The 27,971-nt window shown below is 43.6% G+C and overlaps 3 long non-coding RNA genes across 7 annotated transcripts; all 3 read left to right on the plus strand.

Moving 5' to 3' along the window:
- The first annotated feature begins 12,778 nt into the window (after positions 1-12,778).
- Positions 12,779-22,539, plus strand: LOC145431204 (uncharacterized). 4 transcript variants are annotated; one of them, XR_013911579.1, is made up of 3 exons: positions 12,779-13,506; positions 16,414-16,528; positions 17,680-22,539. It is a non-coding gene; the product is annotated as an uncharacterized LOC145431204 (long non-coding RNA). The 4 variants fall into 4 exon arrangements; XR_013911581.1 differs by having other exon boundaries at positions 16,417-16,528; XR_013911580.1 differs by lacking the exon at positions 12,779-13,506 and adding an exon at positions 13,523-14,222.
- Positions 22,540-24,479: 1,940 nt separating this feature from the next.
- On the plus strand, positions 24,480-26,174 carry LOC113029543 (uncharacterized). Of its 2 annotated transcripts, XR_003273439.2 has the most exons (4): positions 24,480-24,496; positions 25,607-25,754; positions 25,860-25,948; positions 26,119-26,174. It is a non-coding gene; the product is annotated as an uncharacterized LOC113029543 (long non-coding RNA). The 2 variants fall into 2 exon arrangements; XR_003273438.2 differs by lacking the exon at positions 24,480-24,496 and having other exon boundaries at positions 25,344-25,754.
- A 13-nt stretch (positions 26,175-26,187) lies between these two features.
- LOC145431205 (uncharacterized) lies at positions 26,188-27,960 on the plus strand. The gene is made up of 3 exons (XR_013911583.1): positions 26,188-26,426; positions 27,111-27,293; positions 27,387-27,960. It is a non-coding gene; the product is annotated as an uncharacterized LOC145431205 (long non-coding RNA).
- The last annotated feature ends 11 nt before the right edge of the window (positions 27,961-27,971 follow it).

Raw genomic sequence — 27,971 nt, forward strand, 5'->3', positions numbered from 1 at the left:
ACCCGCTGGCCCGGTGGCTCCTCAGCCAGGGGTTTCCGCACCCGCTGGTCCGGCCGCTCCTCAGCCAGGGGTTTCCGCACCCGCTGGCCCGGCCTGTCTCCAGTCGGAGGCCTCAACTTCGACTGGTCAGGCCTCAGCCTCGGCTTCTGCTCCGCCTGGTCCGTACTCCAGCCTCAGAGCCTTCGTCCTCGTCGGGCCCAGCCTCAGAGCCTTCGTCCTCGTCTGGCCCAGCCTCAGAGCCTTCGTCCTCGTCTGGCCCAGCCTCGACTTTGGCTTTTGTTTCGCCTGCTGCAGCTCCAGCCTGTGCTTCGCCTGGTCCGGCCCCGTCGTCGCCTGGTCCTGCCTCGTCTGGTCCTGTGCCCACCGGGCCATGGCCAGCACGCCTAACACTGGAGAGCCGCCGCTGCCTTCCGCGCGGCCGGCCCCCGGACCGCCTTTGCCTGAGTGGCCGCCGTTGCCTTCCGCACGGCCGGCCCCCGGACCGCCTTCGCCTGAGTGGCCGCCGTTGCCTTCCGCACTGCCGGCCTCCCGAACTGTGTCCACGTCACCGCCGTTGCCTTCCGCACGGTCGGTCCACCGGAACTGTCTCGTCTCGGCCTCGGGCCACGTGGCCACCCACCCGAACTGTCTCTGTGTGGCCTCCGTCCCTCCGTCCTGGGCCCCCTCCGCCCGCCCTGTTCTGGTTCTTTTTCGTTTGGCCGTCGGGTGCCGGCCTTTGAAGGGGGGGGGGTCCTGTCAGGGTTCCTGGGTCGGTGACCCAGTGTTTTCAGTTCACACTCACTGTTTATCTACTGCCTGTTCCACTTCCTGTTTTATTGTGTTAGCCTTGGTCTGTGTGTATTATGTTCAGTCCTCTTCCCATTATCATTAGTTCATTATGTTCAGCTGTGTACTCACCGGTCCCTCATTATCATCATTATCACCAGTCTGTGTATTTAAGCCCTCTGTTCTACCCATTCAGTGTCGGGTCATTGATGATGTTGATGATGTTGTTTCTGTCGTGTGTTCAGTCCAGTCAGTCAGTCAGTTAGCCAGCCAGTCTACCAGTCCGCTAAGTCCAGCCAGCCAGCCATCCATTCTATCATCTGTTGTCTACATATTCAATAAACCTCGTTCTGCACCAAGAGTCCTGCATGTGGGTCATCCCTTCCTCGCCTCCGCACACGACCCCTGACACCTTCACACAGACGCTGCTATCAGGAAAGCTCGCCAGCGGCTTTACTTCCTGAGGAGGCTGAGGAAGTTTGGCATGAACGCCAACATCACCTCAAATTTTTACAGGTGTGCAATTGAGAGCTTGCTGACGAGCTGCATCACAGTTTGGTACAAAGCTGCTCTGCCAGCAGCCGTAAATCACTACAGAGGGTGGTGAAGGCAGCAGAGCACATCACTGGCACGAGGCTTCCTGCCATTCAGGACATTTATCTCCAGCGATGCCTCCGTAAAGCACACAGCATCATCAAGGACCACAGCCACCCAGCACATCAGCTCTTCTCCTTGTTACCATCTGGCAGACGTTACAGGAGACTTAAAAACAGTTTTTACCACCAAGCCATACGACACCTCAAGCACAACACTTAAACACACACAACACAGTCCACAGGACGCACTCAGAAGCTACCTGCAGCTTCACAAGTACTCTGTTTAATCTGCACTGGTCACTCCACTTTATTGTTATTGATATTTATATTTAAAAGTGCAATACTGTAATTTTCTGCTGCTCATTCCTGTGCAATGTCCCATCTGCCCCCCGTCATATTTCTTTTCAAGATTTTCTTATTTAATCACTAGTGTACATATATTTATATTTATAGATACATATATATTTAGTCATCTTTTCTCTTTTACCATACAGGCGACCGTGGCTCAGGTTGGGAATCGCATCTGTAACCGGAAGGTCGCCGGTTCGATCCCTGGGCTCTCTGTCCTGGACACTTTACCCTTCCGCCTACTGGTGTTGGCCAGAGGGGCCGATGGCGCGATATGGCAGCCTCGCTTCTGTCAGTCTGCCCCAGGGCAGCTGTGGCTACACCTGTAGCTGCCTCCACCAGTGTGTGAATGTGAGAGTGAATGAATAGTGGTATTGTAAAGCGCTTTGGGTGCCTTGAAAAGTGCTATATAAATCCATTATTATTATCATGTCTCTCTAATATTTTGCTCCTTACTATTTTTCTATTTTTTTATTATTTTATTTTCTTCTATTATATTTTATTATATTTTCTCCTACTGTATCATGCTGCTGAGTGACTGCTGCTCGTCAAACACATTTCATTGCAATGTTGACCCTGTGCTAACTTGCATATGACAAATAAAACTGAAAACTGAAACTGAACAGGGATCCTGGCTGAGAGTCTGACGGAGGTCAAGTGGGCGGACCAACACTTGGCTCCAGCCACAAAGAACTTTGGCGACTTGTGTCTCGCTTTGTTGTGTAGTAGAATTGTCTTGAACGTTCCAGCGAATAGGTTTATGCTACAAACCTATCAGGTCAACACATGTGGGCAGATGTGCTGACAGTGTAGGGGAGAGTATGCAGGTTGTGGATTCCCAGAGAGGTGGGACAGAAAGTGATTATGAGTGTGTGCTGTTCCTGAAAGTAAAGGATCTTTGTTCTTAATCAAAGATTTAATAAAAGTCCAAGTTTGATTATTAAAATAAATCAGAAATGTAGTTTAAATTCTAATGTCTGGATTGTGTGTGACACGATTCAGCTTCAAACTTGGCAGATTAGTGTCTGCAGGAATGATAAGAAACTGCCAAACCTTTATGAAGCATGATTTTGATTTAAAAAAGGGTATTAATGGTTAAACACAGAATCATAATTGACATGTAATGTTGCTGATAGTTAATCAAGCTTGAGTGCTCCGTACTGATCAGAATATGATCAGGTGTAAGTTTAACCAGGATAATGAATGAGAAAATGTATTCTAACAACAGGCGTCTTACTGAGAACCTGTGTAGAGTTTGTCCTTGGAAGCTGTGTAAGATCATGAAGTCATTAGGATTTGGATTTCCTGAACAGGAGAGGGCTTGTAACCTTTTGCTCTTGGAATGTGAATGGCATCAGTGAACCAATAAAACGTGGTAAGGTGTTGGCATACCTAAAGTCATTGAGACCAGATGTTATTTTCTTGCAGGAGACGCATCTTAAAAATGATGCACATTGCAGGATTACAGCTAAGTGGATAGGGCAGGTTTATCACTCAAGGTTTTCCGCAAAGGCAAGGGGTACAGCAATAATTATTCGTAAAAATGTGCCATTCATACATAAATCTACCCTGGCAGATGAGGAGGGGAGATATATCATGGTGGTAGGAAATATTCAGTCTATACCAATCACATTGCTGAATGTCTATGGCCCGAACAGGGATGACCCAGAGTTTTTTAGAAAAAACGTTTAGCTTGATCCCGGATATTTCAACTACAAACTTGATACTTGGGGGAGACTTTAATTTAGTTTTAGATACCTATCTGGACAGGTCGTCAGCTCAGAGAATTGCGCCATCGAATGCTTCTAGGTTTCTGAAATTGTTTATTGATAATTTGAGTCTTGTGGATGTTTGGAGAACGTTGAATGCAACCGGAAGGGAATATTCCTTTCACTCTGGGGTTCATAATACGTACCCCCGTATAGACTACTTTCTATTAGATAGTAAACTGTTACATGGAGTCCAAACTAGTAAATATCATAATATCCTTATATCAGATCATAGCCCAGTGTCTATTTCACTAAATTTACTGGAATCAGGTGGTAATTATAAACACTGGCGATCAGACCCTCAACTTCTTATGAGGAAAACATTCTGCGATTATCTGGAAGAACAGATCAAGTTGTTTTTTGAGATGAATGACAAAGATGATGTATCACCTCTTTTATTGTGGGAGACGTTTAAAGCATATATTAGAGGCTGTGTCATTTCTTTTCAGTCATCTGAGAAAAAACGTAATACCATGGAACGCATACAGTTGGAGGTTCAAATACAAAAACTGGACTCTGAAAATGCCAGACAACCATCTGTACAGCTACATAGTAAAATATCAGCTCTGAAGTATAAACTCAATAACTTGCTCTCAGATAAAATTTCCAGGGCCTTCATGTATGTTAAGCAGACCTATTTTGAATTTGGTGATAAGCATTAGCTGGCCAGGCATCTAAGGAAGAGAGAAAGTGATAGGGCCATTCATGCAATCAGGTCAGACTCAGGGTTGTTGACTAATTCTTATAAGAATATTAATACTGCTTTTAGACAGTTTTATGAACAGTTATATACATCTCAGTGTAATGCACCTCCTGAAATTATGCAGGATTTTCTAAGCAAATGTAACTTGCCTACATTGGCACAAAAGGACAGGACATCTCTAGATGCAGACTTAACATGTCCAGCATTGAGTATTATCATACGCTCCCTGAAAAACGGGAAGAGCCCAGGACCTGATGGTCTATGTAATGAGTTTTATAAAAAATGTAGCAGTTTACTAACCCCATATTTGCTGAATATGTTTAATATGGCCTTGGAAGATGGTGTACTCCCACAGACTCTGAATGAAGCAACTGTGACTCTCATTCCAAAGAAAGGAAAGGACCCAGAATTGGTCAGTTCTTACCGACCAATCTCTTTATTGAACACAGATCAGAAAATACTGGCCAAGTCTTTAGCCAGGAGACTTAGTTCTCACATAGGTAAAGTGGTTCACCCAGATCAAACAGGGTTTATCCCAGCAAGACATGCATCTCATAACCTGAGACGTCTTTTTGACATTATTTATTCCTCTAGGGATCCAGATAAAGGCCTAGTGATATTGAGCCTATTAAGTAAGTTCGGAGTTGGACCTAAATTTCTTTCCTGGATTCAATTGTTATATAGTAATCCGTGTGCCAGAATACTCACAAACAATGCCCTTTCCGAACCAATTAAGCTATTTCGGGGCACAAGACAAGGATGTGCGCTGAGCCCTTTATTGTTTGGCCTCGCATTAGAGCCGTTGGCAGAAACAATTTGGAAACATAAAGAAATACATGGCTATAATACAGGATACACCTCCATAAGATCTCACTGTATGCCGATGATATTCTGCTGTTGTAACCAGACCATTAGACTCAATCCCTAAGGTGCTAGTAACAATAGATTTATTTAGCTCTTTTTCAGGTTACAAAGTAAATTGGGGGAAGAGCGAACTGATGCCAATTAAATGCAGTAATCTTGATTTACTAAAACGTCTTCCCTTTAGAATAACGTCAGAAAAATTTTCATATCTTGGAATTGAAGTTACTAAGTCATACAAGTCATTATATGAAGCCATTGTGAGAATTCTGGATACATTTAAAAACGAGGTTGAATTTTGGAAATCACTCCCACTTTCCATGATAGGTAGGGTGAATGCGATCAAAATGATTTGTCTCCCCCAACTCCTATATCTGTTTCAAAATATCCCTGTGTATCTAAAAGCTACATTTTTTCAAAAATTGGATTCAGTCCTTCTCCCTTTTATCTGAAATTATAAGAGCCACAGGATAAAAAAGGCCCACCTTTGTAAAGAGAAAACACATGGTGGCCTAGCTTTACCAGACTTTAAAAATTACTACTTCGCAGCTAATATGCAATACATAGCTTATTGGCTAGATGATACAGTTATAATGGGAGGTTGGTTGGACATGGAGCAAGAGGACTGTATGCCTTATTCTCTTGGTGCAATTGCATTGTCTCCTGTTCGTTTTAAAAAGACGTACTACAACTGTAATCCTGTTATACACAATACAATTCAAATCTGGAGACAGATCGTAAAGAGTATAGACTCAGAGCCTTCTCGCTTTGGACACCTATTACAGCTAATCCTGCATTCAAACCCTCAGTTTTAGATGGGACATTTGATCGCTGGAAGGAAATGGGGTTGCGAAATGTGGGACACCTGTATTTTCAGGGCTCTTTTGCTTCATTTCAACAGCTTAAGGAGAAGTACAATTTATTAGCCTGTGATTTTTTAGATACCTTCAAATAAGGAGCTATGTAAGGTCCCAACTACAACAATTTGAGTTTGCAACTCCAGGTAAGCTTGACCAATGCCTGGCAGATTGTATAACAGAAAAGCATGCGGTTGCTTCTAAATATGAGATATTACAGTTACTCCGGCAGAAGGATACAGGTAAAATAAAATCAGCTTGGGAAAAAGAATTAGGGTCAGAAATTCAAAATGATATCTGGACTAAAGGGCTACGTTATGTTAATTCCTGCTCTATCAACGCCCGACATAGGTTAATTCAGTTTAAAACTTTGCACAGATTGCACTACTCGAAGACGAGATTACATTGGATATTTCCTGAAACGTCACCCATCTGTGATAAATGTCAATGTGCAGAAGTTGATCTGCTTCACAGTTTTGTAATGTGTACCAAATTACAGAGTTTTTGGGCTTCAGTTTTTTCTTTTTTTTCCAAACTTTTTGATGTGCAGTTAGACCCTGACCCCATTTTGATTCTTATTGGATTATCGGGACAATCTAAAAAACTTAAGAGCACACAGATTCCCCTCCTGTCCTATGGCCTGATGTGTGCAAAGAGACTGATTCTCCTCCTATGGAAGGGAAAAGGAGTGCCCTCATGGAAAGCCTGGATTTCAGTATTGACAGATACTCTTCATCTGGAAAGGATCCGCTACATTATAAATGACAAACTGGAGGACTTCCATCAGATTTGGAGGCCGCTCATTGAGCACTTGGAAACTATGAACAAATGAGAGTTATTATGTAGACTTCACCATTGCTCTGGGATAAGGGAAGGGTGTGGGGAGGAGGGTTTTTTTTGTTTGTTTGTTTATTTGTTTTGTTGTTGTTGTTTTGACCGAACTTTTTGGTACGTTTTGTTTTTTCCTGTTTTTGTTGATTTGCTTTGTTTTGTTTTTTGTTGCTGTTGTTGTTGTTGTTCGCTTTGTTTTTCCCCTTTTTTTGATGCCAAAACTGTAAAAAGGAAGCAATGTCAGTCTATGGGACAATTTGTGATTGTTATTTGTGCTTCACAATAAAAATATTTGAAGAGAGGATCTGGATTTCCATTGTTTTCCAGCTGGATTAAAACCTCTGAGAGTTTCCAGTTTCCCTGTGGTTTGTATCTTTGAGAGGATTTTGATTTCCACTGCTTATCCAGCGAATGCTGCTTTCCCATTGGATTATTAGAATCAACAAGGAACAGGAAGGTGAGAGTTTCCTCTGATCCAGTTGTGATTATCCTCTCTAACCTCTCCAAACAAACATAATGACATTTCTGGGGATTATTTGACATTTTCCTGATTGTCTTTAACTAGTTTATTTATTTTACTTAATCAACTTATTGGCTTGTAATCATGTTCAAAATTTTATTCACTAAAATGTGTTGAAATATTAAAAACATTAAAATCCATGTTAAAATGTAAAATAATAATGGTATTTAGAAATATTTTGGAGTTCCTTTTGTTCTTTTAAACTCCATGATCCATAAATGCAGAAAGCAGAGGTGGGACCAAGTCATTGTTTTGCAAGTCTCAAGTAAGTCTCAAGTCTTTATCCTCAAGTCTCAAGTCAAGTCTCAAGTAATGTCAGGCAAGTCAGAGTCGAGTTTCAAGTCACTGGTGTAAAAGTCCGAGTCAAGTCACAAGTCTGAAACTTTGAATTTCAAGTCCTTTCGAGTCTTTAAAAAAAAACAACGAAAAAATAATGTTGCAGTTATGCTAAATGTAAATATTAGACCATGTAATTTTAAAATCTGTGTTTTTCTCAACACATGACAAAATAGTGAACTTAGAAAATATACACAAATTGTGAAATTGCACCTCTTTAAAATGCAGCTCAATTAAACCTAGCTCCAAGAATAATTTTCACCGACAGTTCTGAGATACGCTGCATGTTATTCTTGGATGCGGTTGTAGGACCAGCTTTAAAATCGCATGACAAAAATATCATACACATTAAAAAAAACTGCATCACCAACGTAGCCTGGACAACATTTGCTAGTTAGATGAAGTCAGCTATCTCATCTTAGCATATTTATATGCATATTTATAATCATACGGTTCTTGGAGTGAGTGCATACACTCATGAAGTTTAGTAACTTCAGGTCACTGCAACAAGCCCAGGTACAGTTTACCGACGGATGGGTGCAGGACCTTGAAATGCACCGTGTAGAAAGTAAAGACCATCGTACGAACAAAGGTAAGTTTACCAGTCTCACAAATCGTCTTCATAAATACACATTCGTTAACCGTTTATTAATAGGACCTTTGAGCTCAACGGTAATTAATTAGTAGTGGAAATAATTTCTGGTACCCATCACAGAAATGTAGCAGTGACAATAATACTGTATGCTGTAATCGTACTGGACAATTAGTGATACAAAAAACCTGTTTTATCCTGTGAATAAAAGTATATGTTTTTGTCAATGTACCATAATAACAGAAGCGAAACGCAATATTGTGTCAGGACAATTCACTATTTATGCACAATAAATAAAGGAGCATAGCACGACAATTTCTGTTCAGCGCCAGACTTGCTTGTAACCTATATCACCAATTATGTTAAGAAAAATGACGCATTAACTACAACAGCAGACTGACCTTTGTGGGAATGCTTGGAGCAGACTAACCTGTGAGCTGGAGGGTTCTGGGACGTTATATTTGATCTTTGAATGGCTGCAATCCAGGCCATCCGTCGCGTCTTTGTTACTTCGGAAACATGGCTCGAACAATTTCTCTTCAACGACGTAATCCTATAACTGTCATGATCCTGGGTCCTTTTGACCCAGCGTTTTGTGTTTTCTCTTCGCGATTTTGGTTCTGTTCTCTAATTGGTGTTTACCCTGTTCCCCCCCGTGTGTTCCTGTTTTATTGTGAAGGTCTGCGTCTTATGTGAGTGTTTTCAGTTTGCCTCCCTGGTCTCGTCATGTTAATCACTCCCAGCTGTGTCTCCCACCTGTGTGTAATCTCCCTCTGTTCTCTGAGTGTATTTAAGTTGTATTTTCTGTCTTGGTAATCGCTGGTTCGTCTGTGTTGTTTCCCCTCGCTCTCCCTGTATGTATTTCTCCGGACCTCCCTGCATCCTCATTCTGTTTTGTCTTATTAGTTTACCCAGTTTAGGTTTCCGGTTTCATGTTTTGTCGCCACCGCTGTTTGTACTCACACCCCTGTAAATAAACACTCATCTGCACCAGAGCTGCCGCATTTTGGGTCCTATTTCATATTCCACACGGCTTGCCCCGGCAAACCGTGACAGTACGAACCAGCCACCATGGACCCAGCGGCAGTGAATCCGTCCGAGGAGCTCCAGGACGACATTGCGTACAATGTGGAGATTCTCCTCGGGCTATGGCTGGAGAACCCTCCAGAGGAGCTTCGTCGTGCCGTGGAAAGTCGGCTACAACGGCTCTTTTCTGGCCTGCCATGGCTTCTGCAGTCGCTTCCTCCGACCATGCAGGCTTTTCTCCGGCTCACACCGCACCTTCTCTCAGCCACTCCTGCCTCGCTGCCCGACTCGCCGGATGTGATCTTGCCCGGCCCGTCGGAGCCGTCTGCGGGGAGGAAACGCCGATCGCGCCGCAAGCGTGCCACCCCACAGCCGGACGTTCGGGCTTCTAAATCGCCGGCTGTGGTGAGTGAGGACTCTTTTTCATTTTCAGACTGCATGACTGTTCATTCAGGGGCTGCGTTTTGTGTGGCGGATGTCAACGCGAGCTGCTTATCGCCTGTGCAGCTACCGGCAGCTAAGTTAGCTCCCCCGCAGCCACTCTCAGCTCGGTTAGCTCCCCCGCAGCCACTCTCAGCTCGGTTAGCTCCCCCGCAGCCAGTGCTCCTCTCAGCTCAGTCTCCTGTGCCTCCTTCAGTTCAGTCTCCTGTGCCTCCTTCAGTTCAGTCTCCAGTGTCCCCTTCAGTTCAGTCTCCAGTGTCCCCTTCAGTTCAGTCTCCAGTGTCCCCTTCAGTTCAGTCTCCAGTGCCACCCTCAGTTCAGTCTCCAGTGCCACCCTCAGTTCAGTCTCCAGTGCCGCCTGTAGCGCAGGCCCCAGTAGCTCCAGTGCCGCCTGTAGCGCAGGCCCCAGTAGCTCCAGTGCCGCCTGTAGCGCAGGCCCCAGTAGCTCCAGTGCCCCCGCTACCCGTAGCTCTGGCTCCAGTATCACCGGTTTCACTCATTCACTCCATGCAGGGAGAAAGTCTAATTTCACGTCAAGGTGCTTTTCATGGTTCAGCCGCCATTGGCACAGTTTGCCGCTCCAGGGCTTCCCCAGAGGCTAGGTCTCAGTCCCCGGCTGATTCTGGACCCCTGAAGTTTATGCAGCCACCTGAGAACTGCACCATGTCAGCGTTGCCTGGGCAGAGCCAGTGCTCAGTGCATCGCCAGTTGCCTTCGTGTTTGCCAGAGGACTCCATGACTGCTGGCTTAGTGGTGACTTCTGCTGGAGGGTCCGTAGGACCGCTCCGGCCTTCGTCTCTAGTCTCCGCTGGGGGGTCCGAGAGACCGCTCCGGCCTTCGTCTCCTGTCTCCGCTGGAGGGTCCGAGGGACCGCTCCGGCCTTCGTCTCCTGTCTCCGCTGGAGGGTCCGAGGGGCCCGTTCAGCCTCCTGCCTCCGCTGGAGGGTCCGAGGGGCCCGTTCAGCCTCCCGCCTCCGCTGGAGGGTCCGAGGGGCCCGTTCAGCCCGTCCAGCCACCTGCTGTAGCTCCATCATCATCCTCGCCTGCTGCAGCTCCAGGGCCTTCAGCCTCGCCTGGCCCAGCCTCCGTGTCTTCAGCCTCGCCTGGCCCAGCCTCCGTGTCTTCAGCCTCGCCTGGCCCAGCCTCAGAGCCTTCAGCCTCGCCTGGTCCGGCCTCTGCCTGTGCTTCGCCTGGTCCGGCCTCTGCCTGTGCTTCGCCTGGTCCGGCCTCTGCCTGTGCTTCGCCTGGTCCGGCCTCTGCCTGTGCTTCGCCTGGTCCGGCTTCAGCCTGTGCTTCGCCTGGTCCGGCCTCTGCAGCCTCGCCTGGTCTGGATCGCCATCGCCTGAGTCGCCGCCGTTGCCTTCCGCACGGCCGGCCCCCGGACCCTCTTCGCCTGAGTGGCCGCCGTTGCCTTCCGCACGGCCGGCCCCCGGACCGCCATCGCCTGAGTGGCCGCCGTTGCCTTCCGCACGGCCGGCCCCCGGACCGCCATCGCCTGAGTGGCCGCCGTTGCCTTCCGCACGGCCGGCCCCCCGACCTGTGTCCACGTCGCCGCCGTTGCCGTCCGCACGGTCGGCCCCCCGAACTGTGTCCACGTCGCCGCTGTTGCCGTCCGCACGGTCGGCCCCCTGAACTGTTTTGGACTCCTGTGCTGTCGGCCCCCTGGCCGGCCCCCTGAACTGTTTTGGACTCCTGTGCTGTCGGCCCCCTGAACTCTTCTGTTTTGGACTCTGTTTTTTCCTGTGTTCTGGTGTGCTTCGTTTCTTTTGGTTTTGGACTCGTTTTTTGTTTTTGTCTTTTGGCCTTCTGGTGCTCCGGTTTTGTTTTGCTTCGAGCCCTCCTTCCTGGGCCCCCGCCGCCCGCCCTGGTCGGGTTGTTTTCTGTTTTTTCTGGCTGTTTTGTTTCTTGTTGGGCTGTCTGGGGCCAGCCTTTGGGGGGGGGGGGTACTGTCATGATCCTGGGTCCTTTTGACCCAGCCATTTGTGTTTTCTCTTTGCGATTTTGGTTCTGTTCTCTAATTGGTGTTTACCCTGTTCCCCCCCGTGTGTTCCTGTTTTATTGTGAAGGTCTGCGTCTTATGTGAGTGTTTTCAGTTTGCCTCCCTGGTCTCGTCATGTTAATCACTCCCAGCTGTGTCTCCCACCTGTGTGTAATCTCCCTGTGTTCTCTGAGTGTATTTAAGTTGTATTTTCTGTCTTGGTAATCGCTGGTTCGTCTGTGTTGTTTACCCTTGCTCTCCCTGTATGTATTTCTCCGGACCTCCCTGCATCCTCATTCTGGTTTGTCTTATTAGTTTACCCAGTTTAGGTTTCCGGTTTCATGTTGTGTCGCCACCGCTGTTTGTACTCACACCCCTGTAAATAAACACTCATCTGCACCAGAGCTGCCGCATTTTGGGTCCTATTTCATATTCCACATGGCTTGCCCCGGCAAACCGTGACAATAACAACCGATCTCTTTACCCGTCAGCTTCCCGTGGCTGTCATGCGACCGGCTATTGCAGTTAATAATACAACGGCTTCTTGACATTTTTTATCGCTGTATAACTGATTTTAATTGAAAGCCTGCGTGCGCTAGTACCGCTTGCCACGAGTTCCCAGAATCCTTTGCGGTTCTACCCGTGAATGACGTCACATTTTCAATCTCTATATAATATGAATGTTAAATTTTATATTTGGGGTAAAATATCAAGTCTTTTCAAGTAAACCGGTTCAAGTCCAATTCAAGTCCCAAGTCATTGGTGTAAAAGTCCAAGTCAAGTCACAAGTCTTAGAACATTTTTTCAAGTCAAGTCTAAAGTCATAAAATTAATGACTCGAGTCTGACTCGAGTCCAAGTCATGTGACTCGAGTCCACACCTCTGGCAGAAAGCATTCGTTTCAGCAGTTGTTACAAGCTGCTCTGTTGGCTGCACATCTGCTCACAGATCAACATCATCTGCGGAGGCCCAGCATTCACACACTGCTGTATTTCTACTGTCCACCTTTCTTCTTTGCACAGCACCGTTTGTTCATTCGTTTTTCTCTCTTTCTTCTTTCTGCATGTTTTCCTGAGTAACTTACTCTCAGCTCTGTGTCATTGGATGTTTTTTAATGTTGGAATTTACTTATTGCTTTAATTCTTGTATTAATATTGTTAGGTATTTTAGTACCATGGGAGCATTTACTGGATATTGTTTTATAGTGACATTATGCAGGAAAACTCTGTCATTCAATAAGGCCCCTTTGTTTTAGTTATTTTTCTCTTTGACCCAAGAATTGATGTGTGAGAATCACAGGCTGGTACAAGGTTGAAATACCACAGAGATCACTCCCTCAGCTACATTAGTTTCTTAATCTTTTAGACGCCTGTTGAAGGCCAAATGGTTTGTTTCAGATTTCACTAATGTAAGAACTCTTCGTTTTGTGCCTTGAAAATATGTCGCTGAGATAATCACAATTGTAGCTGAACTAATAAACTACACAAAGGATGCTTCTTCACCCAAGGGCAGGAAGACGCTCCCTTATCTTGGTCTGTACTGGTTTAAACTGATAATCTGCTGTCTCATGAATTTTACCCTCTATATAAACTGTTGTACTTGTGAATAAAGTTGAGTCAATTTGGGAAGACAACCTGAAGCAGTCTCTGTTTTCTTGTTCTCCCAAGCTGCTCCCGAGCTCGTACTAACACGCTGAATGGCATGCTTGAATATTACTTGAGAATATATTTGACTGTGTTACAGACTAAGGGACATTCTCTGCTGATAGGTGAAGGTACATTCTCTGCTGATAGACGTCCACGCCTCGGAGGAAGCCGATCCACGGAGTAGGCCCTGGAAACAGTTTCCTTCAATTTTGGTGTCAGAAGTGGGATCCTGACGAAGGTAGGCACTCGTCTTTTATTTTATAAGACTGTGTTATGCCTTTCTCAGTGATCCACATAGAAACGGGATACGCTGACGAGGCCTTCTTCAGTGGCCCACATAGTAACAAGTGGGATACACTGAGGAGCCTTCTTTAGTGGCCCACATAGAAACACAGGAAGTTGCCTGTTGTTTTGTAAATAAAAGCAGAAAGGACACAGGAAGTTGCCTGCTGTCATAAACTAAGAAGTTGCTCACCAGCAGAAAGGACACAGGAAGTTGCCTGGGGTCATAAAACGAGAAGTTGCTCGTTAAAAAGTGAGAAGTTGCTCACTAAAAACATAAAATTGCTAGCAAAAAATCAAGTAACCTCAGGTGTGCCACAGCAAAAATAAAAACTAACTTAAATCCTTCAAAGCGTCTAAACCCCTCTGGAAATCACTGACCATGGGTCAGAATAATTCAAAGACCTTAGACGGGTCCGATAAAAAATCAAAATTAACTGTAAAACCGAAAAAAATAAAATATAAAATCACAAATAGCGGCTCAGTACGACTCCCACTTCCGGTTACGTTTAACCCACGCTCGCGAATCAATGAAGACTTCCATGATTACGTATCCAGAACATGCGGAAGTGCTTACGTGACTGATTTCGTCTCGAACTTAAGAACTATAACTTTAATGCATCCTAATGTATTTCCGGAGCCCTATCCCGAACGATTATCGCCAGAAAACAGGTCAGTAGAAATGTTAAATACTATTTGTGATAAGAAAAGTAGGCTGATTAAAAAGTCCTGTAAAAAATATATGATAGAATGTCGTGATGTGACCAATCGCATGCTACCATTATGGAAAAAAGGACCCGAGCCAGACGTAAATGCTTTAAATCAAGCCAGTGTAGGCTCTAGTAAATCCACTGCAGAAAAAACTAGCCTTATATGCCCATCCGTTCAACCTACGGCTCCGCCGCCTTATGATGAAAAAACAGAATTAATAGCTGCTGCGGCGGCTGCACGTCATCAGCGCGTATATCCTGATTTAACAGCAGAATCCCAAAAGAGTAAGGAAGGCACTGAAATGACACCTAAATCAGAAGAAGATGACTGGTTTAACCTAGATCAAAGACAGGAACGAGAATACACTGAACGAGAAAGAGAGTTACAGGAACATAAAAAGCAAACAAAACAGTTAATGGCAGAGTGTGAGGAAATCATGAAAGATCCTTTAACTGAACGTACGGAAGCTGAACTGCAGGAAGCCGTTTCCGTCATAGATAATCATGTTCAGCGCCACACTAGAGTAGCGAATGGTTTGACTGTGCCAAAAACAATAACTAACACCAGAAATTTAATAAGGAACTACTTAAAGCAGAAAAAAGAGGAAAAAACTCAAGAGGGCCCCCACAAAAACACCCGTTATAAAGAAAAGCAGGGATCACAATTTAATGACGTCAGCACCTCCCTCCCGTTCATGATAATAGGGGACATGTGTTGCATTCAACCCCCTAAAATTTCAGAGTTAGCAGCAACCATTAAAGAACTTCCCGATCCTCTACAAAATCCTACAGCCTTTGTTTCTGCATTACAGAGAAGTACCAGATACCACCACTTGGGTGGGCCTGACTATAGATATATATTATGTCAACGAATCCCAGGTGTGACTGAATCTCAGCTTATTGAAGAAGTAGAGGAACTAGACCCTAAAAACGACCAAGCAGCCAACACCACCTCGTTTTTGTGGATAAATGATGACAAAATCACAGCCTTTTTTCAAAATCTAAAGAGATTTTTGCTCACAATGTCTAGAGATAAAATTGATTTAAATGCAGTAACCATGTGTAAGCAAAAGCCAGATGAATCCATTCTAGTGTTTATGAAACGTTTCACACACTGCTGGACTAATGAGGCATGCATGCCTGAAGGAGGAAATGATCAGATTTTCATAACAACATTCTTAAACAATATTCATCCAGAATGTTCACAACTATTGAAGCTGACTGCCACTGATAATCTCTATGACATGAAAATAAAGAACTTTATCACACTTGTCAAAACAAAAGCTGGTGCAGATCTTTTCCCCAACAGCACGAAGGCTAAAACTGTTAAGATGTTGTTGAATTTTGATGTTGAAGGATCAGAGGAAAGTGAAAAAATGATGTATGCAGGGGCCCCGTCCCCTCAACAAGCGCAGCAGGGAGATTTCAGAAGGAGAGATAGGAGTGGAGACGTATGTTTTTATTGTGGAAAAATAGGACACTGGAGGAGGGAATGCAAATCAGCAGCACATAGGTCTCAACCACAGAACACAGGACCAGCTCCTGCCACTAGGCGTCAGCAGAGCTCTTACAGACAAGGTAACTGGCAACGCAGACAGGAATCACATCAAAATAATGGCCCCTTTGCACTTAGGCAGCAACCTTATAATCCACATTTTAATCCCCACCCATATGATAACGAAAGACTGGACCAACCATAGGGAGGCCCAGGTGATGATGAGGGACAGTGTGAAGCACTACACACGATGCTGCATTTGCAATTGTCCCGTAACACAGAAAGCTTGCCCATGTTAGATATAGAGATAGGTGAAAAGACTTATTCCTTTTTAGTTGACAGTGGAGCCACTAAAAGTTCACTGTCTGGAAAATTCTATAGTGGGCCTGTTTCCTCTGTGTGCATCAACACCATGGGAATAAACGGAACTCTAGTGCAATGCCCCAAAACTCATTCTCTAAAAACACGCTGGGGCCCAAAACCAGACGAAATTACATATCATCCATTCATAATTATTCCAAACTCGCCTGTGAATCTATTAGGCAGAGATTTAATGGCAAAAATGAACTTGTGTATTTCATTTAACACAAAGGGTGAAATGTTTGCAGATACTGATAACAGCTATGTTTTCTCTGCCCTATGCACCGACACCATGGAGAAGGAACAGCCTCTGTGTCAGCTGGACGCCTCAGCGGAGAATGAACTCAATATCCATCTGACTGGTATCCCACGTCACACTCTGTGTCAAAAACATGTGCAAACACCGTTACCAGGTAGCCCCATGCCTGGAAGCCACATATTTGTTTCTCTCACACTGTTCAACAACATGATAACTGCTCACACCAGTGAAGGCCAAACAGTGGTTTTGTCACATAACTCAGACATAGGCTATGACATCACTGCACCATGTCGACACACAGATCTAACCTACCCCATACACTGTACTATCTCTGCTGTCACATTGCCAGCTGAATATCAAAACATGACATTATGGTCAAGAGGTGAGAATGATGTAGGATTTATCGACTGTACACCTTATCATGCTCAGCTGAAAAACAACAAGCCGGTATATGTCAAGCAATATCCCATTTCCGCTGAAAAAGCCGCAGCCTTAGACATCATCATAGGAGATTTATTGACAGCTGGAGTAATAAAGCCCACAGTATCTCCATATAACACTCCTGTCAATCCTGTGCCAAAGCCTAACAAACCTGGCGTATGGCGTTTCACACAAGACTTAAGGCAAGTTAATGCAGTCATTATGCCTCTGCCACCTATTGTCCCAGATGTTCCCAGCATACTGACAGGTATTCCAGCAACAGCTACACATTTTACTGTGGTGGATTTGTGCTCCGCCTTTTTCTCAGTACCTGTGCATGAAGACACACAGCCGATATTTGCTTTTACACATAGAGATAAGCAGTACACATGGACTCGCTTACCCCAAGGCATGGTAGACAGCCCTGCGGCTTTCTCAATGGTGGTACGTGCTACCCTGGACGGCTTCACTCCTCCAGAGGGCTGTACTCTGATCCAGTATGTAGATGATCTCCTCCTCTGTGCTGAAAGTGAAAAACTATGTCAAACTGCCACATACATGCTACTCCAGCACCTCCAACAGACTGGCCACAAAGCATCAGCAAAGAAAATGCAGTACTGTCAGACTTCTGTTCAATATTTGGGATTTACACTGTCTCACGGACAACGTTCTATGACTACAGACAGGGTCAAAGCTGTGACCTCTGTCCCTAAGCCCACTACACAGAAAGAAATGCTGTCTTTCCTAGGCATGGTGAACTATTGCAGACAGTGGATACCAGACTGTTCTTTTCATGACCACATTCTGCGTGAATGCTGCAAAAAAGACAAGCCTCCTCGAATACTGTGGTCCACAGAAATGACTGCCTCTTTCAATGCATTACAGGGAGCGCTGACCTCCGCCCCTTGTTTGGGTCTGCCTGACTACCACTTACCGTTCCACCTGTACGTCACAGAGAACGGCACAACCTGTGCAGGTGTATTGGCCCAAGAACATGGCTGTGGCTACCGTCCAGTAGCCTTCTACTCAAAGGTGCTGCCAGCAGTAGTTCAGGGGATGCCGGCCTGCCTGAGAGCAGTAGCAGCTTGCTCTATCATGATAAGGGACTGCGAGAAGCTCACACTCTCACATGACACTATTCTACACACCAATCACCAGGTCACGACCATTCTAGCAAACATAACTACACAACACATGACCGCACAACGTCGCTCAGGTTATGAAGCTACACTAACTTCAACAGCAAATCTCACTATAAAAGCAAGCAGCACACCCAATTCGCCAGCACACTTACTCATTCGTATGCTGTGTTCCTCTGACCGACAGGATGGTTCAGACGACCCTGACGATCATGATTGTATGACACGTATACAGGAATCCACAGCACCACGCCCAGACTTAGAGCAGACACCAATCCCAGACTCAGTCATTGTTTATGTGGACGGGTCCTGTTCAAAACCAAATGACAACTTATTTCTTTGTGGCTATTCGGTGGTGACATTGCCTGACATCATACTAGAGGCTCACTCATTACCATTTCACTCAGCACAAAAAGCAGAGCTCATGGCTTTAATACGCGCCTGTGAGTTACATGTGGATAAGCGGGTAACAATTTACACTGATAGCCGTTATGCATTCGGTGTGGTGCATGACTTTGGCACATTGTGGAGACAAAGAGGATTTAGATCTGCTGATGGAAAATCGATCGCTAATTCTGACCTTGTTCAAAGACTTTTGCAGGCTATACAGCTGCCATCGGCAATTGCAGTTGTTAAAACGAAGGGGCACAGCACGGCTGACACAGACGAAGCAGTGGGAAATGCTCTTGCAGACGTAACCGCGAAAGCAGCTGCTGCCTCACAGCAACCACCCAGAAGGGAAGTATTATCTTTGCCTTTACAGCTGCCACTTGTCACGCTCCCAGACTATTTAGAAACAAATGTTGACCTAAAATTCATACAAGAGCAAGCCTCTGCCTTAGATTACACTTACTGGGAAAGTAATGATTGTACCTTAGATAACAGAGACGGCTTATACAAAAACCTTGAGGGTTTGATTGCCCTCCCATCTTCACTACTGCCAATCCTTGTCCGCCATTTTCACGGTGTGAGTCATGTCGGACAAAGAGGGGTAATAGGAGCAATAAAATCAAGATTTGTAATCAAGAAAACATCACACGCAGTAAAACGCATATTAGCAACCTGTCTAACATGTGCACGAACTAATGTAGGAAAACCAAAAGCAAAACATCAGCATTTACCACAACCAGATTTCCCATTTCATACATTACAAATTGATTTTACACACATGCCAGCACAAGGAAGCATCAAGTACTTACTGGTAATAGTGGACCAATTTAGTAAATGGGTAGAAGCTTACCCAACATCAAAAGAAACTGCAGAAGTAGTCTGTCAAAAGTTGTGCAATGAAATAATACCCAGATTTGGAATACCTCACCAAATTAACAGTGATAGAGGACCTTCATTCACATCAGAAGTAATTCAGAAGTGTGCTAAAACTCTAGCAATAGACTGGAAATATCATGTGCCATACCATCCTCAGAGTTCAGGAGTTGTAGAAAGAATGAATAGGACCATAAAAAATCGCCTGACTAAAGCAATGATAGAAACAGGAATGACCTGGATCAAACTACTTCCTCAAATCCTCTGCGAGATTAGAATGACTCCATCCGCAGCAACCAAATTATCTCCATTTGAAATAATCATGGGAAGACCGTTTCCAACACCATGGTCAGCCTCCAGAGGGGCACCGCTATTGGAAGGGGACATAGACACTGCATTGTCTGACTATGTTCATAACCTGGTAGAAACACTGAATAATAACTATCAGAAAGTTTGTCTCTCTCAGCCTCTCCCTTCCATAGATCCAACCCATCCGTGGAAACCAGGAGATGCGGTATTGGTAAAGTCGCTAAAACCAAGGGCACTCGGGGAGGCCGCGTGTTCCAGCCCCCAGACTGTACTTGCAGTGACGAGAACCAGCATCCTAACAGACGGACAACCTCAGTGGATTCATGCCAGCAGGGTTAAGACCAGCCCCACCAAACCACCTAAGGCGTCGGATCAAGTAGATGACGTCTCCGGCGAGCCAGCGCCCGGATTCAATACACCTATAGATGACGACTCAGGCGAGCCAGCGCCCGGATCCAATCCACCTACACACACACAATCACTGATTAACACACAACGTCGGAAAGAGCCAAGACTCAGAAAGCCCTTTGATCCCCCACCTGAACAACAACAAGGTACTCGAACATCCAGCAGGAACAGAAAGCCTAGAGTACCACACAATGTCTAACCTGATAAAGATAGACTCGTTTCATCCTGATAATGGAGAAAATGAAATGCCCATTGTCATCACACGACGCTTATACGGTGTCTCTCGAACCTGGGACCAGGCCAGGAGACGACTAAAGAACTGTCTTTTTTATATATTTAGGTTATTAATCATATCTACTGCATTAACCTTAGGATTTTTATTTACTATTTCGTATTGTAAAGTGCAACCCTGTTCACATTTCTGCAAGCCACATTTTGCTGACAATACCTCATGCTCCACTTGGCAAGACACCCACCTAGTACACTCGTCACGTTCTCTAAAATCAGTAGAAAGCAACACAGACACCACCAATAAACCATCTTATGCACCCCCTAGAACAGGAACTAACGCCTGGTATGACAATGCCAGAATAGCCGCTCGTGACTTAGGAAACAGTAACTGTTATGTCTGTTCAAAGGGTAATCCAGAACAGGTCATAGTGGGATATCCAATTTCAGGTTTTCCCTTAACAAAGATGCTATTCAAAAATGATAAAAAGGGGCCCTTAACAGTAACCCTGATTGAAGCGGTGCGAGTAGAACTAAGTCCTTTAGATTGTTTATTCATATACACAGGACAAGTCTCTAGTAAGGATGTTAGCATGATTAATGATTCTACCCACCCCTGCAACCAAATGAAGCGCCCCGAAGACCGCACTGAACCTCTTTCGCCCCCAACACAGGTGCGCCATCACCCAAATATCTTGATGACATGCATACACCGACCAAAACTTGAAAACATAAATTATGACACACAAAACTATACGTTCTTTTCTGACTCTCCAGGAGCACGCTGTAACGAAACATGGCTAGCAGCGAGTGTTGACAGGACACAATATAAACATATGTTTTCTTATATATATGCATATATAAGTACGCATTCAGATAACTCAACAATCCTGCATTCGCCCAACACACTAAACGACTCGTACTGGGGAGGCATATTAAAAGGCTTTACAGCTTCGCGCCTGACCAGACCAATCCCACATGCTTATTGGATGTGCAATAATACTCTTAGATTAGCCTTACCTGTTAATTGGACCGGTACCTGCGGTCTAGTAACTTTAGCTCAAGAACTACTGATACAACAAACCTCGGATCTGCCTGTATCCAGCAGACGGACGGAACGCTCCGCTTATTCACATAACGTTTACATAGATGCTATAGGAGTTCCACGCGGGATACCAAATGAATTAAAGGCACAAGGAGAAATATCAGCAGGGTTTGTCTCAATACTACCGTGGATACAGGTAAACAAAAATGTAGGCTGGATCAATTATGTTTATTACAATCAGCAAAGACTTACTAATTTGACCAATACGGCCCTTAAAGCCCTAGGAGAACAGATGTCTGCTGCCTCCTTAATGACCATGCAAAATAGAATGGCCTTAGATATGCTGTTAGCTGAGAAAGGAGGTGTTTGTGCTATGTTTGAAGATGTTTGTTGTACTTTTATTCCCAATAATACCGCCCCTGACGGTTCATTTACACAAGCTATGAATAAACTTGAAGCATTGCAGATAGAACTAAGAGCCAATACAGGTCACGGTCAGTGGCTAGACAAGTGGATGCAGGACACGTTTGGAAAATGGAAGGAACTCATTATAGCCTTTGTAACAGTTGTAGCATGTATTATTTTGTTTTTGATGATTATTGCCTGTTGTGTGATACCCTGTGTACGCTCAATGATAACCCGTATAGCTACTAGTACAGCTACTTCAATGTATTTGCAATTAGCACAAATTGATCCTGAGGATGTGCCAGATGTTACCAATGATGTTCCTGATGTGTATATTGAACATTAGGTTGTGAACTATTACATTTTATGATTTGCTTTTTATATTATGTTATTACATTTGTGATTTTTCCTTTCTATTTGAGTTATTATTTTTTTTAAAAATAATAATAAAAAAAGAGTGGAACTGTTAGGTATTTTAGTACCATGGGAGCATTTACTGGATATTGTTTTATAGTGACATTATGCAGGAAAACTCTGTCATTCAATAAGGCCCCTTTGTTTTAGTTATTTTTCTCTTTGACCCAAGAATTGATGTGTGAGAATCACAGGCTGGTACAAGGTTGAAATACCACAGAGATCACTCCCTCAGCTACATTAGTTTCTTAATCTTTTAGACGCCTGTTGAAGGCCAAATGGTTTGTTTCAGATTTCACTAATGTAAGAACTCTTCGTTTTGTGCCTTGAAAATATGTCGCTGAGATAATCACAATTGTAGCTGAACTAATAAACTACACAAAGGATGCTTCTTCACCCAAGGGCAGGAAGACGCTGCCTTATCTTGATCTGTACTGGTTTAAACTGATAATCTGCTGTCTCATGAATTTTACCCTCTATATAAACTGTTGTACTTGTGAATAAAGTTGAGTCACTTTGGGAAGACAATCTAAAGCAGTCTCTGTTTTCTTGTTCTCCCAAGCTGCTCCCGAGCTGCTCGTACTAACACGCTGAATGGCATGCTTGAATATTACTTGAGAATATATTTGACTGTGTTACAGACTAAGGGACATTCTCTGCTGATAGGTGAAGGTACATTCTCTGCTGATAGACGTCCACGCCTCGGAGGAAGCCGATCCACGGAGTAGGCCCTGGAAACAGTTTCCTTCAAATATTGTTGTTAATTGTTTGTTGTTGTTTGTGTTTTCTCCTCTCTAAAGATTGTTAGGCCCCTCTGCAGCCCCGAATCTCCTCAGTGAGTTCAGCTGGTGCCGATGGGCCACACCGAGTCAGCTTTGGATAAAAGCATACCTGAGGCAGGCTTTCAGGAGGAGGCTCACTAGCCCTTGCCTTGGTAGTAACAGCTATTTTAGCCAACTTGCTATGTATTTAGGATAAAACCTCTTCTCACTGAAATTCTGGTTTTCGTCTCCTTGTTTCTGTTGCAGCTTTTGAGCCACGTCGTAACAAGATGAAACTAAAGTGAAGCTCGTTGGTTTTCTGCGTCTCAGTTTCAGTTTACAGATCTGTTTTTAATGGTTTGTCAGAGCACTATAGTTCTAAACAGTGCTACATAAAATGACTATGATTATATATTTTTTTTATTATTATTTGTCACAGTAGTGTGAAAACCAGGATGTTTGGCCTAACCACAAAGAGGAGGAGCTAAAAGTCACTTCAGAAGCAGAAGCCGATTCAAAGTTGATCCTCGGCTGCTGAGATACAGAAACATGAAGTACAGCAGAGTCTGTGGGTACCTGCAGAGCTGCATGCAGACCCTGAAATATCGACATGATCATCAGCAGCACCTCTCTTATCCCTGTGCACCTTTATCTAAGCTCTAAACACCAGTCTGATCAAGAACCACACCCAGACCAGCTGAACACCAAGTACACACACACACACACACACACACACACACACACACACACACACACACACACACGCACGCACGCACGCACACACACACGCACACACGCACACACACACACACGCACACACACACACACACACACACACACACACAGCTCAACCCTCAGCTCCAAATAAACAGCTCCTGATTTCCACTTCCAGCTCGCTCACACTCTGACAGCAGAAAAACAAGAACATGGAGCAGCACTCACCTCGTTTTCATCCTCGTTGTGAAATGAGACGTTGACTCAAACACTTCCTCTTATGCCTCTTATGTACAGACCTGCTCCTCCCCTTCACTCTTAGAAAGGATGTGTTAAAAAATGACACAAAAAATGTGTTGTTACACTATTAACACATTTTGTGTAAATTTTAACATAACATGTGTAAGAAAATGTGTAAACATTGAAAAAATGTGTAAAACGCTTAACACACTTGATGTGTTGCACAGTTTAACACATTTTGTGTGTTATTTTCAGAATCTAACAACAGGACCTAAAATTAGCAGCTCAGTAATTTGATGCTAGCCCTGTGTTTAGTGAAATAAATTGTAGATTAACAATGTATTATAACTATATTAACTGAATAAATAAAATGTTTAGTTATTGTTTGTTTTCCTTAATCCTTTCCTCATTACTTTCAACAAATAAAACATTTTATAATGTAATGTGGACCAAGGTGTGTATGGTGTACTAAAATTCTGAAAGAGGATTAATTTTTTATTTCTCAATATGTATGGCATACCAATTAATGGCCACGGCTATACTATAAGCATAAGTATCCACAAAGAACAGGCTTAATTTTGACCGTAACATGTGAATACAATTGAAGCAAAAGTAGAAAATGAAATGAGTAAGAATACACATGCTTAAAATTGAAACAAATTCTGCCCAGCAACATGACATACCGGCGGCGGGAAGGGGGCGCTATCTTTCGCGCCACTGAGACAAAGGAGACAAAGATGGAGGTTACGTCGCCTAGTCTGTTGTCAGACCTTACAGTAAGTATCATTTACCAGTTTATCTTAATGTACTGAAAATATGCCGGGTTTCTGGAAGAATGTGAATTTATATAAAATATAGGAGTTTAGAGTTTAAGTTAATTACTGCTTAACTATACCCAGCTAACCTTAATGTAACAGTCTTGCTAACATATCCTACTCTTAATTTTATTATTAGTTCTTGGATTTCGTGCCATACTCCATTAGAGTTAATGTGTTTTGGTAGTATTTTTATGTATTACTTTATTCATGTATTTATCTATTTACTTTATTTATGTATTAGAGTATTCAGAAATTGCTCTTAGAACCAGTGTGGTAGTTGGCTAGCGGCTCCGACAGGCATTATGTTGTCTATGAGCAACGCCAGAGTCAGCACCTAACCGTAGCAGTGTTGAGTAAAATGACAATATTGTCATTAGCTCTGAATATAGCAAATGTAGTTATCACCGCGACCATTCGTTTACTAGCAGAGAATAGGAATAAAGACTGAGTAACTTTAACATGAAATATACCTCATATTGACAGAGATAATTATTTTTTCAAGCAGTTAAAGCAGTTTTTGCATCTAGTATGATTAACTAAAGTATGTGCACATTCTTTTTTAAGGCTTATTGCTGGAAACATGCTCTGATATAGTTTCTTTTTTATGCAGAACTTCTGAGGAAGTAATAGTCAGTGTTATTTAAAAAACCAAACAACAGCAACTTGACCATGCAAATTATCTTACTTATTTAGCCATGTGTTTCATTTTTTCAGCACACATACGACAACTTAGAATCTGTCAAAGTCCTTGTAACCACTTTTATAGATGAGAAAGAAATTTGTAAAAAAAAAAAAAAATTCTTATTGTCAGCAGTGCCACAGACATCAGACATCACTATTAGTCAGGATCAGATTTATTCACCAAGTAGCAACTAGAAGATAAAATCAATTTATTTATTATTCAGAATTTCTTTTAGTCATTGCGTTATAATCACGTAGTTAAGAAACCGCCTTCTTCTGCTGCAGCTTTTTGAGTAAACTCGTGCTTTTATGCTCTGTGGAAATTTGCTGTCATGACTTTGAAGATTATTGCAGAGAGGTAAAGTGTCTGGTGTTGCCTTTACACAGTCTACCATTACCACAGAAGAACAAAGTCAACCCCTGAAGTCACTCAGGAAAGCCCCACAGATTCTTAAGGAGTATGAAACCTGTCGGTGCCATCGAGGAGGCTCCTTGTGAAGACTTGCATTGGGGATTTGGTGGAGAGGTGTGGTTAGTAAGTATCGCACTTTACTGTACTTTGTTAAAATTTTGCAATGAATGTTTTCCTTTAAAAATGTTGAAGTGCACAGAAGTAAAAAAGTTTACCTTTGTTTTCCAGTTACCCTCTTAGTGCAGAGAAGCTAACTGTAGCAAAAAGCATCCTCACCACTTTTCCACCCTTAAGTGGCAGGACAGGGGGAAGGATTTGTAAGTAAATTTAGCATTTTAATAATGTAAATTCCACTACATACTGTAAATTGCACTTGTTCCCACTTACTGTGTATCGTTTAACCTTTATCTAATTATTTATTAGAGCTTTTTTTCTCAGTTAAAATTGCTCAGCTGTTACCCATATACCTCTGTCCTTTCTTCCTCAGGAGCATTATTATGATCCAGTCTCTCATTGTGGATTCCTAGAGACTAAACTGCGCAAACTTAGACGGAATCTCGACCAGGGGCAGAGACATTATAAGAAGCGAAAAGTGACAGATGACTGTGGTGAAGACAAGAAGCTCAGGCGAGAGGATGGGAATACCAGCAGCACAGATGAGTGGGTCACCCAAGTTATTGCGGCCCTCAGCTGAGAACCTTCCAATTATCATGTCAGGCATGGAGGAAACATACACCAGTCTCAGAGCCTGGAATATTCGGAGAGTACCCACGGTTTTTGGACATGCCAAGTCTGGTAAGTTGCTTGGTTCTCTGGTAATGGTTTATGTACTCCTTCTCCACTCAGTTGTGTTTTGCATACAAAGTATGTAACAGGAGTCGATACATTTGGAGGTATGTTTATGAGCTCCTAGTGAATATTTTGAAAGTTTTATAACTTCAGAGTTTGATCATTACTCCCTGCGCACTGATTACAATGAGCATCACTTTTCACATGGTCCAAAATCTTAGTCGTACCACCAAATGACTATCTAATAGTAGGGACATCAAATGACAATGCAGAAAGTGCTGCTCGTGGAAGTGAAAACCCTACAAAAAATCACCTAAATCTGTATGAAACTCTGCTTTCAGCAGCACTATTTTCAACAAAAAAGCTCTACAGGACAAACCGCAGACAGACAACATAAGAAATTGTCTGCTAGAAAGTTGAACATCAGCTAAAAAGTCCTAATTTTTTCTCAGGGTCTGATGGGACCCAAATCATAGCTAAAATTAAGGAATAATGGACTTGTATTCAAATACCACTCCAAGTAAATTGTTGTTTCACTGTGTAGGTAAGCTTGATGTGGAATGGGTAACAGAAATGTGATACTGTAAAGTTTGATTTTAGCCATACAGCTACCAAATGGACAGAATGTACTTTTGATTTAATGTATTTAATGCTTCATTTTAAACTTAAACACTTCTTTTATTTCCGTAGGCTGGACTTGGAGTTTGGCAATCTTACAGGAGGAAAGGTGGATCTCTTTTTGCGAAAATGGGAAGCCAGTATCATTCCGAAGCTCAAATCAGTAGCTGCCCTGGAAACAAGAACCCCCCCGCCATGTGTTAACACACCTACTCCCACCAGTTGGTGCCAGTCGTTGCAGCCTTTTTTGCACTGGTATGTATTCAGTAAAGTTCTCACGGTATTTACCTGAGGAAAGCATTTGTCTACACCTCACTGAATACTATCTTTATCTTCCCCATCTCCAAGCCTGGAACAAGTATTGCATCGCTTTGCAGTGATCCTGAAGCATCATCCACAACACACCAACCCCAGCTGATATGCATCGGTGATCTAAAGAGGGCAACCAGGCAGTACATCATTGTTGCTAAGAATGACAGAGTAACCATTTCTCTGAATGATGGCCTGACGTGTGCTGTGGATAAGCTTTTCAAACTGTACTGGGTATGTAACTTGTCCTATCCAGCACCACTTGGCTCCGTCTTCACCTTCTTTGATTTTGTCTATGACCTGCCGCTGTCCACCCAAAGGAAAACCAAAGTACTGGAGCTGATTGCACAGATTAAAGGATGCAAGTAAAATGTTCACCTGTCCAAAATGTAGAGAGTCTCTGTTCACAGAGGTGAGAAACCTCATTTGGCATCTTTGTCAAATACACTGCTTATCAGGACTGACCATTTTTATGCCTATGCAGTGGAAAGGTCAGACAATATGAACTGATTGGCTGAAATTTTTGATTTTCGTATTTAAACCCAAGGTACAAAATTGTATAACCTGGATGCTATATTCGCCAAAATGTATGTTTTTCTGTTTGCATGCAACTGCACATTTGTT

The sequence above is a fragment of the Astatotilapia calliptera genome, chromosome 9, assembly GCF_964374335.1.
Source record: "Astatotilapia calliptera chromosome 9, fAstCal68.1, whole genome shotgun sequence".
Taxonomy (NCBI): Eukaryota; Metazoa; Chordata; class Actinopteri; order Cichliformes; family Cichlidae; genus Astatotilapia; species Astatotilapia calliptera.